At 40.2% G+C, this 17,156-nt stretch overlaps 1 pseudogene; it reads right to left on the bottom strand.

The window, feature by feature from the left end:
* Positions 1 to 1,156: 1,156 nt before the first annotated feature.
* On the bottom strand, positions 1,157 to 3,482 carry LOC116461866 (sphingolipid delta(4)-desaturase DES1-like; annotated as a pseudogene).
* Between the last annotated feature and the right edge of the window lie 13,674 nt (positions 3,483 to 17,156).

Genomic DNA, 17,156 nt, shown 5'->3' with positions numbered 1-17,156 from the left:
TCTTGATTTTATTTTGTGGGGGAAATTGCCCACCTAAGCACATGAGTTCTTTGAGAAACAAGTGTCCCATTTCAGAAACTTTAAAAGCAGCTTAAGCCAATTCCAGTGTGCCCCACAGATTTCTCCCCACGGTGGCTAAGATCCATTTCTGCTCGCTTTAATGTTGACGGGCTTTGCTAAAGCCAAGCAACCACTAGCGCACGTTCTTGGTCAACATGCCTTGCTGGTTGCGGGGGTGGTGGCAGGGAGAGAAACATGGCCTCTCTCTGCAGGGTCCTCATAAATCTTGCTCTCTGTGGGTACCTTGGGGAAAGTGGAGGTGAGAACTCTGGGATTTAGACCCCTTTAAGCATCTAGCTCTGCAGTGCCTGACTTAGAAAGTCTCAGCTGCTCTAAATTAATTTTGGAGGAGTGTGGGGACTTGGGTTAAGTGGCCTCCACTGAGGTACGCTGAATATTCATTGCAGTTGATCTCCAAATGGCAAAATGTTAACATTTAACATTCAGCTGAAGCTGAATTGAAGGCCAGTTATCACCACCAAGGAAAAAACAGGTACAAGAATGAATCTGACATTTTATTAAGAATTAAATTTGTTGCTGTTACTTACAGTGGAAAATGCACATTTACTATGTATGGCCTCCAACACAGCCATATAAAAAGTCTTGGCATCTTGGTTAGACATGTATATACTTTCTACACAATTATAATTGTGTATAACATAATTTAGCTTTTGAGAGTACATTTAAAAAATTCAATAAGTATGAGTAAGACTGTATAGGATTCAACACTGTCTAATTCAGGTAAAACAGTACCTAATTTAGGTACAATAGTAAAAATTAAAAACGAGTAATCCAGCTTGTAGTGATATTTCTATTTCATCCTTTTATACTATGATCACCCAAGGCTGCTTTTTTTGGTGGTGAAATTTTAAAGCAAGCGTACCTCAGTACCCAGGTATCTCCTTATATAAAGGCAATCAAATACAAAAACATGATAAATACTATCAGTGTGATTAATATCTTAGTTTATTAGCTGTTTTAATAAAATACAACTTTATAGTGAAAATAATATACTGAAGTAGCTTTTTTTTTGAGACAGAGTCTTGCTCTATTGCCAGGCTGGAGTGCAGTGGTGCGATCTCAGCTCACTGCAACCTCTGCCTCGTGGGTTAAAGTGATTCTCCTGCCTCAGCCTCCTAAGTAGCTGGGACCACAGGCGCACACCACCATGCCCAGAATTTTTGTATGTTTAGTAGAGACAGGGTTTCACCATGTTGGCCAGGATGGTCTCAATCTTTTGACCTCGTGACCTGCCTGCCTTCGCCTCCCAAAGTGCTGAGATTACAGGCGTGAGCCACCACGCCCAGCTGGAAGTAGCTTTTAAAAAGCATTTTTAATGATATGCTTACAAAATGACAGATGTAGGTGAAAAAAAAAACCTCAGTAATGACAATATAATGAACCAGTCTCCTGGGAGCAAAGCTGGACACTACAGAGACAGGCTGGCTGCTTCAAGTCAAATTAGCTTCTTAATACCATGGAGATCCTACTTGGAAATTGTACCCAAGTGGTTTCTAAGTATCACTGGTCTTAGTTTAATAATGCAAAAATTTCACCTTATCAGCTATTTTAAAGTTTCTGAGAAAAATTCCTTTGGTTCTAATGGCATAGACTCTAGTACTACCTGCCCTTTCTGATGGACCTTCCTTCTCAAGGAAGGTCTTACTGTATCACCCAACGTGAAATCATACAGTTCTTTTATCCAGGAATTGTCATGGTGGAAGTTGTCATCTTCCTCACTAGTAAAAGTCTCCTCCCAGGAATGTTGGGGAAATCTTGATGTTCATTCTGAGAAACCACATCGAGGGTAAGTAAATTCAGGGGCCCACAATACCAGTATGTTTCATGTTGATGCAGGATTTTTCTTGGTCACTTTGTCAGCTGTGGACCTCTGGCCAGCAATGCTCCTACCTGGGCCTTGCTGGGGCGTGCTACCTACTGTAGGAGGCACTCCCCACCTGACTCAGCCCACCAGGCTGGCTCTGGCTTGTGCACTGGCTCAGCCCTTGGCCGGGCTGGGTGTGGTGCCCTAGGTCACCTGTGTTATAGCTTGTACCTGCATTTAGGAGTTCCTGAGCTCTTGTCCTGCATCCACGAAGGAGGAGAGGATATGCCGACAACTGAAGGGTGAGGAGGGTGGAGAAGAATTGTATTGAACAATGGAACAGCTCTCAGCAGAGAGGGAATGTGGGGGTTGTCCCCTATCCCCACAATCATGTGGTTTCTTTCTCAGTGTGACTGAGTCTGGGGCTTTTATGGGCTCAGGGTAGGGGAGTGCATGCTGATCGGTTTGTGAGTATGCAAAGAAAGGCTGAAGCAAAGCCACCACTCAAAGGTGGGCATAGCAGTGTAGAAAACCAATTAGGAAAGGGATGAATCAGAGGAAAGCATGCCAAATGTGAAGCAGGTTCTCAGTCTGGTCTGTGGATTTGACTTGTATCTTGATTTTTCAGGCTTTAAACTGTCTTCAGCTTTGGAGTTGGGGTTTCACTGGGGACCCACTCCATCTGCCTAGGCATTTGGCTACCTCCTGTCACTCCCAATGTCCCTTTAAGAACACGTAAAGTTCAGCTATAAGATGTCCAGAAATCGGATGCAAATCTAGAATAGGTAAGGATACTAGTAATGTATAAACTAAAGATTGAATTCCCAAACATAGTAAGTTGTGTCAAAAGTGACCTGGGTCACAGTATTGATAATTTTTAGATAAGAGATTGGTTTGGGGCTCATGAACAGAGGTTGAAAGGCATAAAAGAGAGGCTGAAGAATAACCCATATTAACTATCTGAAAATGGTGCAAAAGGTCAGCCCTCAAAATCAGTAGGAATATCTACATCAATGTCATCACCTCTGAGCTATCAGTGATTGTTCCATGTGATACCTCTTAATGGAAATCAAATGTAGAACCCCAATAGGAAGACTAGCAAACATTTTAAACTGCAATTCCACATAGCTTTGTAGTGGCCAAAGGTGTTATTTTGGGAAACCTCATGAATAGCCAGAGTCATAGAGTGGTTAATGCAGCTATCAAAGGCATTTGCCCAAAATATGACCCATTTCCAGTCCAAGTCTTTTACTAAATAAAACACAACCAACTGGGTGAGAACCATCGTAATTACACTTCACACCAGGTTGGGATCAGGTTTCATTTAGGATTTTATCTCTGGATACCTTGCCAGGATCTCCTGGCACCAATTAATATGTGCTATGGGTATAGACCCTATAGAAGTCTTCTGTGTGACATGGTTCCCTGTGAAAGTGGTGGCTCACAGCTTCCGATTAGATGTTGTTTAGATGCATCATGAGTTCTATTAAACATAAGCATGCATTTTCAAATCAGTTGTACTTGAGATGTACAATGTCTCTGTACACAGCTGAGCTGATGATGCCAAGATGGGCTTTAGTAAAAGGTGTTAGAACCGTTGCTGAAGTTCTGGATTTTGTGCAGTGGTTCCGTCTTCTACTTCGACACCTACAAAACCCTTAAGGCACTGAAATTTAGGAAGTAAAGGCCAGGTCACATTCATTTAGCTGCTGAATCAAATGTGTAATACCACTATAGTACAAAACACCTGTAAGTGTTCCAAAATGTGCCCCAATACAGAATTTTCCAGCCTTGGGAACAGAAAGGAGAAAGATGCCTGTTGATTATATTTGTTTTTCTTTGTGAGTTTCATATGAGGAAAATCACTAAATCATTTTGCCTGTTCTCCCTGATAATGATAATTTCAGAAAGCCCCAAAATAAACAGAGCTTCTCGTTTACTGGCTCCAGGTGATGTTTGATCCTCATGGGTGCTGGCTCAGGCTACACGGTGGCAACAGCATGGATCTTTGTGCAAAACACATTTGTGTGCTCTGATCAAGGTCTTCTATACAAGCTCTACTGGACATTTACAAGCACATTTTTGGCTACATTTCATTCCAAAAAGAGATTTTGGCCGGGTGCGGGTAGCTCACACCTGTATTCCCAGCAATTTGGGAGACCAAGGTGGAAGGATGGCTTGAACTCAGGAGTTCAAGACCAGACCAGCCTGAGCAACATAGTGAGACCTTGTCTCTACTAAAAAAAAAAAGAAAATTAGTGGGGTGTGGTGCATATTTGTAGTCCCAGCTACTCAGGAAGCTGAGGCAGGAAGATCACTTGAGCCTGAGAGATGGAGGCTGCAGTGAGCTATGATTTTACCACTGCACTCCAGCCTGGGTGACAGAGTGAGACCTTGTCACAAAAACAAAAAACAAACACCAAATGTAACCCCAAGGAGATTTTATGTGACTGCAGCTTTAAATTATACTTAGTAGTGAAATGAACTATACTCCTGCAGCTAAATACCTGATTGAAACACGTCTTTCAATTATCTGAGTAAACTATAGAATACAAGTGAAAGTTATTCCTATGAAAATATCTGGAGGGCAAAGAAAAAAATTAAACTATGTTCCCAAATAAATATTTTAAAGGGAAATAGGTTAACCAACCTCTGAAGGTCGGACAATATTTGCTAGCTGTAATCCTGTTCCCCACGAGGCTGCAGTTGGGCCACAACATTGTTTTTGTTTCCTGCGTCAGCACTGTCAGAATGTTCCTCATGGGCTGAGGATTTTATCTTGTTCTGATGAGAGAAGGATTCCCACAGAGACCCAAATGACTAGTGTGTTAATCTGCTAGGGTTGCCATAACAAAGTACAGAGACTGTAACAAGTACAGAGACTTTCAACAACAGAATGTATTGTTTCACATTCTAAAGGCTAGAAGTCCAAGATCAAGGTGTCAGCAGGTTTGGTTTCTTCTGAGGTCTCTACTTGGCTTGTAGACAGCCACCTTCTCCCTGGGTCCTCATATGATCTTCCCTCTGTGTGTGTCCCAAAACAATGGAATATACACTCTTCTTATCTGCACATGGCACATATTACAAAATCAACCACACAATTGTCCGTAAAACATTTCTCAACTAATTCAAAGAACCCGAAATCATGCCAAACATACTCAGACCACAGCATAATAAAAATATAAATTAATACTAAGAAAATCATTCAAAATCATACAATTACATGGTAATTAAATAACCTGCTCCTGAATGACTTTTGGGTAAACAATGAAATTAAGGCAGAAATCAAGACATTCTTTGAAATGAATGAGAACAGAGATACAACATACCAGAATCTCTGTGACACAGCTAAAGCAGTGTTAAGAGGAAAGTTTATAGCACTAAATACCCACATCAAAAAGTTAGAAATATATCAAATTAACCAAACAACACACCTAGAGGAACTATAGAAACAAATGCAAATCAACCACAAAGCTAGAAGACAAGAAATAACCAAAATCAGAGCTGAACTAAAGGAAATTGAAATGCAAAAAACCATGCAAAAGATCAACAAATCCAGGAGTTTGTTCTTTGAGAGATAAAAATAAGATTGATAGACCACTAGCTAGACTAATAAAAAGATCCAAATAAACACTATCAGAAATGACAAAGGGGACATTACCACTGACTCCCCAGAAATACAAAAAACCCTCAGAGACTACTACAAACACCTCTATGCCCACAAACTAGAAAACCTAGAAGAAATGGACAAATTCTTGGAAACATAAAATCTCCCAAGATTGAACCAGGGAGAAATTTAATCCCTGAACAGACCAATAATGACTTCTGAGATGGAATCAGTAACAAAAAGCCTACCAACCAGAAAATGTCTAGGACCAGACAATTCACAGCTAAATTCTACCAGTTGTATAAAAAAGAGCTGGTATCATTCCTACTGAAACTATTCCAAAACATTGAGAAGGAGGGACTCCTCCCTAACTCATTCTATGAGGCCAGAATTATCCTGATACCAAAACCTGGCAAAGACAAAATTTAAAGAAGCCTTAAGGTCAATATCCTTGATGCACATAGACGCAAAAAATCCTCAGTAAAATACTAGCAAATCATATCGAGCAGTGCATCAAAAAGCTAATCCACCACAATCAAGCAGGCTTTATTCCTGGAATGCAAGGTTGGTTCCACATACTCACATCAATAATTGTGATTCACTACATAAACAGAACTAAAAAAACCATATAATCTCAATGCAGAAAAGACTTTTCATAAAATTCAATATCTGTTCACGTTAACCCTCAACAAACTAGGCATTGAAGGAACATACCTCAAAATAATAGCATCTATGACAAACCCATGGCCAACATCATACTGAATGTACAAAAACTGGAAGCATTCCCCTTGAGAACCAGAATAAGATGAGGATGCCCACTCTTGCCACTCCTATTCAACATTGTATTGGAAGTCCTAGCCAGACCAATCAGGCAAGAGAAAGAAATAAAAGGCATTCAAACAGGAAGAGAAGTCAAACTGTCTCTCTTTGTAGATGATTTTATACATAGAAAACCCCATAAACTCCGCCCAAAAGCTCCTAGAACTGATAAACAACTTCAGCAAAGTTTCAAGGTAGAAAATCAATGTACGGAAATCGATAGCATTTCTATACACCATTAATGTCCAAGCTGAGATTCAAATCAAGAACACAATCCCATTCACCATAGTCACAGACAAAAAATAAAATACCCAGGAATAGAGCTAACCAAGCAGTTGTAAGATCTCTACAATGACAATTACAAAACACTGCTCAAAGAAATCAAAGATGACACAAACAAGTCAATAGGAAGAATCAATATTGTTAAAATGCCCATACTGCCCAAAGAAGTCTACAGATTCAGTGCTATTACTATCAAACTACCAGTGACATTCCTCACAGAATTAGAAAAAACTATTTTAAAATTCATATGGAACCAAAAAGGAGTTCAGGTAGCCAAGGTAATCCTAAGCAAAAAGAACAAAGCTGGAGGCATAACGTTACCTGACTTCAAACTATACAAGACTATAGTAACAAAAGCGCATAGGACTGGTACAAAAACAGGCATATAGACCAATGGAACAGAATAGAGAGCCCAGAAATAAAGCCACACACCTACGACCATCTGATCTTTGACAAAGTTGACAAAAGCAAGCAATGGGGAAAGAATTTCCTATTCAACAAATGGTGCTGAGATAACTAGCTAGTCATATGCAGAAGACTGAAGCTGGATCCCTTCCTTATACCATATACAAAAATCAATGCAAGATGGATTAAAGACTTAAATGTAAAACCTAAAGCTATAAAAACCCTAGAAGATAACCTAGGAAATATCATTCTGGACATAAGAACTGGCAAAAATTTCATGATGAAGACGCCAAAAGCAATTGCAACAAAACCAAAAATTGACAAATGGAACCTAATTAAACTAAAGAGCTTCTGCACAGCAAAAGAAACTATCAACAGTAAACAGATGACCTACAGAATGGGAGAAAATTTTTCAAACTATGCATCTGACAAAAGCCTAATATTCAGAATCTATAAGGAACTTAAATTAACAAGCAAAAAACAACCCCATTAAAAAGTGGGCAAAGGACATGAACAGACACTTCTCAAAAGAAGACATACACGTGACTAACAAGCATATGAAAAAATGCTCAATATTGCTAATCATCAGAGAAATGCAAATCAAAGCCACAATGAGATACCATCTCACACCAGTCAGAATGATTATTACTAAAAAGTCAAGAACAGATGCTGGTGAGGTTGTGGAGAAAAAGGAATGCCTATACACCGTTGGTGGGAGTGTAAATCATTCACCATTGTAGAAGACAGCGTGGCAATTTCTCAAAGGCCTAAAAACAGAACTGCCATTTGACCCAGCAATCCCATTACTGGGTATATACCCAAAGGAATAGAAATCATTCTATCATGAAGTTACATACACATGTCTGTTCATTGCAGAACTATTCACAATAGCAAAGACATGGAATCAACCTAAATGCCATCTATGGTAGACTGGATGAAGAAAGTGTGGTACATACACACCATGGAATACTATGGAGCCATTAAAAAGAATGAAATTCTGTCCTTTGCAGGGGCATGGATGGGGCTGGCAGCCATAATCCCAAGCGAACTGACGAAGGAACAGAAAATCAAATACTGCAAGTTCTCACTTATAAGTGGGAGCTAAACACTGAGTACACATGGACACAAAGAAGGAAACAATAGGCAATGGGGCTTACTGGAGGATGGAGGTTGAGAGAAGGGAGAGGATCAAAAAACTACCTACTGGGGTAGGGCACGGTGGCTCACACCTGTAATCCCAGCACTTTGGGAGGCCAAGAGGTTAGGAGTTTGAGATCAGCCTGGCCAACGTGGCGTAACCCTGTCTCTACTAAAAATACAAAAATTAGCCAGGTGCGGTGGTTCATGCCTGTAGTCCCAGCTACTTGAGAGGCTGAGGCAGGAGAATCGCTTGAACCTGGGAGGTGGAGGTTGCAGTGAGCGGAGATTGTGCCATTGCACTGTAGCCTGGGTGACAGAGCAAGACTCTGTCTCAAAAAAAAAAAAAAAAAAAAAAAAAAAAAATTAGCTATTGGGTACCATGCTTATTACCTAGGTGACAAAATAATCTGTACACCAAACTCCTGTGACATGCAATTTACCGATATAACAAGCCTGCACATGTACCCCAACCCTAAAATGAAAGGAAAAAAAAGAAAATTTAGAACATTTTACGAGTATGTCACTTTCATAAAGGAATAATATTGCCATATCTCAGCAATTAGATTGTTCTTGCTATTGCTATATTGCACATCGGCAATATCAAATAGTGCTTGCTTTTAATGGTACATTAAAGAAATATAATTAATTCTCTGTGCAGAGCACAAAATAGTATTTTAACGAGCATGTATTTTAGATGTACCTAGGTACCAAGGCTTCAAAGCCTGGGCAGATCTGCAAGCCCTTTCAGCAGTCTTTAATTGCTGAAAATAGCATTCTACAACAAACATATCTACATGACCTTTGTTTAAAATTTAAGCTCCTTATAGATTCAAAAGCACAAGGAATTATCTTAAAGTATTCTTAAGTCTATTGTTTTGAATCTGATTAGTAAAAACAAAATGTGTTTTGGGTATCTCATTTTTCTCTATCACATTCCTAATTTCTTATGTTTTACATGCTTTATGTCTGAATCAAAGATGATTTATCATAAATAATTAGTACAGAATGTGTTGGACTTTTAAAATACATCAGGTCTCCCTCTGTGGCCCAGGCTATAGTGCAGCAGCATGATCATAGCTCACTGTAGCCTGAACTCCTGGGCTCAAGCCATCCTCTTGCCTCAGCCTCCCAAGAAGCTAGGGCTACAGGTGCACACCACTGTGCCCAACGAACTTTTTATTTTTTGTTTTTATAGATGCAGGGTCTCGCCATGCTGCCCAGGCTGGTCTCAAACTCCTGGCCTCAAGTGAGCCTCCCATCTCAGCCTCCCACCTCAGCATCCCAAAGTGTTGGGATTACAGGCATAAGCCACCATGCCTGGCCCAAATATTTGGTTTTGAAGTTTGCCTTCTTAAGAAATTTTGAGAGCCCAGAATCTGAACCACATATTACAGAAATTTCTTGCAGACTCAGGTTTGGGAGTCTAAAGTTTGTTTTTACAGTCATAGGCTCTTAAGGCTAGGCCTGAATTTTTTTTTCCCTGGTGGCAATACAATCCAGAATTATTGATGAGCTATTTTACATTCGTTTCATACCAAGTCTTTGAAATCTGGTGTTGATTTTACTCTTAGAGTACATTGAAATTCAGGCTAGCCACAGTTCTGGTGCTCAATCACCACCTGAATTGGACGGCGTAGTTCTGGACATAATTCTCAAACCTGCCTTCTTTGTTTCCTTCCTCACACTCAAGGGTTTCTTTTTCAACTGAATGAGAGCTACCTTGTGAACAATATTCTAATCCAGTCCTTGCTGCAGTGCTGAATCCCTCTGAGTAGTGAAGAAACTGATGGATTGTTTAAACTCCCATCCCCAACTTTTATGCTCTATTTCCTTGTCTCTGTTTTCAAATCAGGCATTTTTGTCTGTGCCCAGTTCTGTGTAATATCTGCTAAATGCTGCAAATCAAAACTGACACACACTAACACTCTGGCTAGCCACCCATTTTCCTTAGAACTACGGGGTCATACAGGTCTACCTTCCAAGTTATCACATGTGACAGTTTTACCTAACGATTTGCCACATGTCGGTTTGGCCAACAAAAATCTATTTTCTTGCAGCTTGCCACTGCCAAGCTATGGTCATTTTTGGGGTTTTATTATGGCAGCAACACGCTTCCAAATATCAGTCTCTGATTAAGAATAATCCTAGCTTCTGTAACAAAATAAACCCTCCAAATTTCCATGGTTTTCCGCAATTGGAGTTTATTTTCTGCCCATCAAACAATCCAATTGGTGATCAGGTTCCTTCTGTCTCATGGATCTTGCAACCCTCTGCATCCAGCCAGCCGACAGGGAAAAAGAGTGTAAGGGAAGTTTGAGGGCTCATTAAAAAAGCATTGGCCTGAACTTGCACACATCACCTCTGCTCACATTTCGTTAGATGCGGTCCTCTGGTCACACAAACCACAAGCAGGGCTGGGAAATATAATTTATATGCCCAGAGAAAAAGGAGAGAGCGAATTTTGTTGAGCAGCACATATTCCTACCATAGTTTTTTTTGTTTGTTTGTTTTTTGTTTTTTGTTTTTTTGAGACAGAGTCTCGCTCTGTCGCCCAGGCTGGAGTGCAGTGGTGCGATCTTGGCTCACTGTAAGCTCCGCCTCCTGGGTTCACGCCATTCTCCTGCCTCAGCCTCCTGAGTAGCTGGGACTACAGGCACCTGCCACTACGCCCGGCTAATTTTTTTGTATTTTTTTAGTAGAGATGGGGTTTCACTGCATTAACCAGAATGGTCTCGATCTCCTGACCTTGTGATCCACCCGTCTTGGCCTCCCAAAGTGTTGGGATTACAGCTGTGAGCCACCACGCCCAGCCCCTACCATAGTTTTTATTAATATTAATATATGAGTGGGATTGGCCTGTAACTTTCCTTTTTAATACATTCCTTGTCTGATGTTTGATATGAAGGTTAAACTCAGTTACGCTAGTTACAAAAAGATATAAATTGGGGAGTATTTCTCCTTTTACCTTCTTGGAAGTGTTTGGGTAAGACGGAAATTTATTCCTGAAATGATGAGTAGATTTTTCCATTAAAGTTGTATGACTGCTTCTTCATGGAAAGATTTTTAAGTGTTGATTCAGTTTGTTAAGCAGTTATGAGATGATTCAGGTTTTCTATTTCTTTTCATTTTGGTAGACTTCACTTTTTAAGGAAATTGATCCATTTCAACTAAGTTTTCAAATTTAGCAAACTTGTTTATAATATAGTCCCCGTATCTTTTTAATTTCTGCATTGGCAGTTATGTTCTCTTTTTTGTTTCTAATATTATCTACCTTTCTTAGGAAGTTACTTGAGGATGTTTTCCAGCAAATCCAGAGGGTAAGCCAGGAAAGGTGAAAACATGGAAATCATAGATTCAACTCTAGAAGGCAGGGCAGGAAAGTTCTGTGAGACAGCTGTGTGGGAGACTTTGAAAGTCCCAGCTCACAAGGCAGAAGACAACCAGAGGTAGAATGAGAGTATGATTACAAGGTTGGGAAAGAATTGAGAATATAAAGACAAATAATTAAGGAAGAAAGGAAAGGAAATGAGAAATTTAAGAGAAAAAAACTACACAAGAAACATATAAGCCAACATAAAATGTGGCATTTTTTAAGGAGCCTTATAAGGTGGCTTTTTAAGGAGCTGATGGGATGTCAAAATAGAGGATATATTTGTCCCTGATGCTAGAGATATTCTCTTTAAAATGGTCTAGTGTTGTGAAATTGAATCCACAGAGAAATAAATGTAATTCCAACACATTACGCAGCCCAGCATGGAACAATATTTGCATAGTCACAGTAATAAAACCTTTCCTACTGGTTTTAAATTTCAGAGTGATCATATGAGTGGAAAACATTTAGTTGAAGGACAGAGGCAAAATTTAATAAGCCTTGAAAATATAAAAACATGAACACACAGCCATCATCATAACATATATCTTTATACATATATTCAATTATTTCCTTAGAATAAATTCCCAGGGGCCGGATGGCTGCAAGTCTGGGTGCTCATTTATAATTAATATTTGGCTCAATCAGCATCCAGAAGAGTGTAGCAGGTAGAACTCTCCTGGTACGTTTCCCTGCTCCCATCTGCTTCCATTCCTCCAGGAAATCCTCAGTGTTCCTGGCCCACTTATGGTATCCTTCTTCATTTTCCATTCCTGCTGCAGGTATTTCCCCCTATATTGATATTTATTGGATCATTTCAAAAGATTTTTGCACTAGAGGGGAGGTAAAACATGTGCCCTCAAATGATGTTGAATCCATGACTCCTCTACCAGATTTGAAAAATATTGGCTGGGCATGGTGGCTCATACTGTAACCCCAGCACTTTGGGAGAGCGAGGTGGGAAGATTGTTTGAACCTGGGAGTTCAATACCAGCCTGGGTAACATGGCAAGACCCTGTCTCTACAAAAGTAAATTAGCCTGGCGTGGTGGCACATACATGTAGTCCCAGCTGCCCTGGAGGCTGAGATAGGAGGATCATTTGAGCCCAGGAGGTCAAGGCTGCAGTAAGCCATGATGATGCCACTGCACTCCAGCCTGGGCAACACAGCAAGACCCTGTCTCCACAAAAAAAAAAAGTATACACACACACACTCACACACACACACAATTATTTCAAAAGATTTTGCACTAGATAAGAAGTAAAGCATGTGATCTCAAATTGTCTTGAAGCAAGGAGTCCTCCAACAGATTTAAAAAATATAAATTTTTTTCTTCCTGATTATAAAAGTAATGCATGCTCATTGTAGAAACAGTGTGAAGCAAAGAGAAAATAGGTAGTGCCTGTCAGCTTTCAAAAAGGCTGAGCAGCCTGCCCTGTAGAGAGTACGTTAGGAGCCTTTTGGAACCTCATCTGCCAGGACTGAGAAACAGAAAACAAACAACCGCTTTCTCCTTGTTTGCCAAATGTATTAAGAGACAAGGATCATCCTTATTTGCTTTGTAATGTTCCCAAATGAAGCAGCAAGGTTTTATTTGGATATTTTTGTGTTGTCATTGATGCTCTTAAATTTCACTTTAACATCTTTCTTTAGCCTCACTTTTGCTGAACAATCAGTCAATAACCCAGAACCCCCACTGGCCGTGCCTGTTCCTTCATGCAGTGAGAGCATTCAGCTGGTTAATTTAGAACTGTTAATGACTTAAAAATCTATATGAAACGTATGCTCCATCAGTCGGTGCTACCCAATTGCCCCCAGCATGGGGAAAAGAAGGAACTCTAAAGCCATTTAGATCCAGGCTTGATATGTCAACACCGGATGTCACCAGGGGCTCCGGCACCCCCTGGAAGTCTGGCTGAACTTAACCCAAACTCCTTTCCACCGCCTGGGACGTTAAGCTTCCTCACTCTGGCTGCCCTGGCTTTTCTGGTCTTTCTCCCACGTTCCTAATTCCAAATCAGCAGCTCTGATCCACAGGCCTCTGGTCAATTTGGTGACTAAAGATCCATGGGGAGCAATCGTCTCAGGCACTGGCTCACTTTCTGACCTGGCTGTTGTCTCTTCTACTTCCTGCCACCTTCTCCCACTCACACAAGTGATCCCCCATCTTCAGGGCTTGGAAAGGACACCCCTTCCAGGCTCTTGCAGGATCTCTTACCAGGAACAACCCTTCATTATATCAGCCTGCCTATCCCAGCCTTGCCGAGATCCTGGTGGATTAAAATGTCTCCATCTTGGATTAAAGACTTAAATGTAAAACCCAAAACTATAAAAACCCTGGATGACAACCTAGACAATACCATTCTGGACATAGGAACAGGCAAAGATTTCATGACGAAGATGCCAAAAGCAATTGCAACAAAAGCAGGAATTGACAAATGCAATCTAATTAAACTAAAGAGCTTCTTCACAGCACAAGAAACTACCAACAGGGTAAACAGACGACCTACAGAATGGGAAAAAACTTTTTCAAACTATGTATCTGACAAAGGTCTCATACCCAGCATCTATAAGGAACTTAAACATTTACAAGAAAAAACCAAACAACCTCATTAAAAAACAGGCAAAGGACATGAACACTTTTCAAAAGAAGATATACATGTGGCCAAAAAGTTTATGAAAAAAATCTCAACATCACTGATCATTAGAGAAATGCAAATCAAAACCACAATGAGACACCATCTCCCACCAGTCAGAATGGCTATTATTAAAAAGTCAAAAAAGAACAGATATTGGTGAGGTTGTGGAGAAAAAGGAAAGCTTATACATTGTTGGTAGGAGTGTAAATTAGTTCAACCATTGTGGAAAACAGTGTGGCAATTCCTCAAAGACCTAAAACCAGAACTACCATTTGATCTAGCAATCCTATTACTGGGTATATACCCAGAGGAATACAAATCATTCTTTCATAAAGACACTTGCACACATATGTTCATTGCAGCACTATTCACAATAGCAAAGTCATGGAATCAACCTAAATGCCCATCAGTGGTAGAACAGATAAAGTGTGGTACATTTACACTATGGAATACTATGCAGCCATATAAAAGAATGTGAGCATGTCCTTTGCAGCAACATAGATGAAACTGGAGGTCATTATTTTTAGCAAACTAATGCAGGAACAGAAAATAAAATACTGCATGTTCTCACTTACAAGTGAGAGCTAAGTGCTGAGAACATGGACACATAGAGGGGAACAACACACACTGGGGCCTGGTGGAGGGTGGGAGGAGGGAGAGGATCAGGAGAGAGAACTAATGGGTACTAGGCTTCATACCTGGGTGATGAAATAATCTGTACAATAAAACACACATGACACAAGTTTAGCTATATAATCTGCAAATGTACCCTTGAACTTTAAAGTCTCCATCTTGTTACTGTACCTTATTATTTGATCAGAAATCACCTGAGTGATGGTTTCTTTTGTATTTCAGCTTGGCAAGCTGTAGCACCCAGTTATTTGATCAGCTATGAATTTAGGTATTGCTGGGAGGGTACTTTATAGATGTGGTTAACACTTACAGTCAGTTGACTTTATAAGTAAAGGAAATTACCCTAGATAATGGGGGTGGGTGGGTCTTATCCAATTAGTTGAAGGCCTTAAGATCAGAAACAGGTTCCTCTGGGAAGAAGAAATTCTGCCTCAAGACTGCCTGAGCTTCCAGGCTGCTGTCTTGTTATGTGGATTGCAGATTGGCTAGCCCCACAATCAGGTTAGCCAATTCCTTAAAACAAATCTCATTATATATCTGCACATATATATATACATACACACACACAAACACTTACATGTATATATACACATAATACACATATAAACATATGGGTATATATCCTGTTGGCTCTGTTTATACACATCTACACAGGCTGAGTATCTCTAATCTGAAAACTGCAATGCTTCAAAATCTGAAGCTTTCTGAGAATTAACATGCCACAAGTGGAACATTTCACACCTGACCTCGTGTGGTACCTCACAGTCAAAATGCAGAGGCACAACCCACAGTCCCCAAGGGAAAAAAGGCCCTTCTAGCCCCCTTCAGCTGCGCTCTATCTTTTCCTCAAATGCCCAGGCTCAGTGACGCAAGCACACCCACAAAGGGCAATACAATGGCCCATGTGCAGGCTGGATGTGCACAAAATTATTTAAAATATTGCATAAAATTACCTTCAGGCTATGTGTATAAGATGTATATGAAACATAAATGAATTTCCTGTTTAGACTTGGGTCCCACACCCAACTTATCTACTTGTTATGTATATGCAAATATTCCAAAATTCCCCAAAATATGAAATCCAAAAAACTTCTGGTCCCAAGCATTTCAGGCAAGAGGTATGCAACCTGTATATCCTATTGTGTCTCTCTGTGTGTGTATGTCTCTTACTGGCTCTGTTTCTGTGGAGAACCTTGACTTACATACCCTATATATTTGTTTGAATTATACAAATAAGGCATGTATATTATAGAAAATTAGAAATTACAAACCAAAAGAAAAATCTTAAGAGCAATTTCACCACCATAAAAGAATCACTATTAACCTTTCAAGAGGTATGTGTAGGTATATATTTCAAAAACGTACACTGAAACATTTTTGTAAGTAGATATTCCACTTAAGGTGTTAACTAATAGCAATGTCAGTAGGAATAGATCTGCATAATTTTACCCTTTTTTTTTTTTTTTGAGACAGGGTCTCATTCTGTTGCCCAGGCTGGAGTGCAGTAGCCTCGAATTCCTGGGCTCAAGGGATCCTCCCGCCTCAGCCTCCCAAATAGCTGGGACTACAGGTGCATGTCCTCATGTCGGGCTGATTTTTGTATTTTTTGTAGAGATGAGTTTGGGCTCAAGCAATCCTCCTGCTTTGACCTCCCACAGTGCTGGGATTCCAGGCATGAGCCACTGTGCCTGGCCAGATCTGCATAATTTTAAATGACTACCAAACATTACATCCTTTGATTATGCTATAATTTGTATAATCCTTCCCCTACTGTTGGAAAATCACATTGTTTCTGTGTTTCACGATTGTAAGCAATGCTGCAAAGAACATCCTAGCCCACATCTTTGTGCCTGTGTTGATTGTTTCATGGGGATAACTTCTGCCTCCCTCATATACCCCCTCACTCTCCTACACACAAAAGATATTTTCTACAAAATAGTAATTTCCTTGGGCTATCAGCCTCTGTAAGTGGGGTTCATGGATTGCTAAAGCTGGAAAGACTAAGGTTCTAATCAAATCTCATCATTTACACATAAATGCAAGCAGGAGAGGGGAAGTAATTTTCCCAACTTAGCCAATTGAGAGCAGATCAAAGCTGAGAACCTAGCACTCATGACTGTGCTTTCAGATGAATAGATTCCACTTTGTTCAATTGCTGATTTTATCTCAAGAAAGCATTACACCCTGCCCAGGTAACTTCCTTCAGTTTGGTGAAAGTTGACAGAGTAAATGCTGGTAGCATTTTTGCCCCTCTGAAGCCAGCCCAGTGATGGATGAAAGAGAACAATTTGAGCCCTCAATTTCTTTGACTTTTTGATGAGGTGAGCTATCCTGCAGGCAAGATAGCTGGTTGCTGCGAAACCAATATTTAGAGAA

Source organism: Hylobates moloch, unplaced genomic scaffold (genome assembly GCF_009828535.3).
Source record: "Hylobates moloch isolate HMO894 unplaced genomic scaffold, HMol_V3 SCAFFOLD_22, whole genome shotgun sequence".
NCBI classification, from domain to species: domain Eukaryota; kingdom Metazoa; phylum Chordata; class Mammalia; order Primates; family Hylobatidae; genus Hylobates; species Hylobates moloch.
Note: the sequence above shows the minus strand (reverse complement) of the source record. Positions and strands in the feature narration are given on the sequence as shown.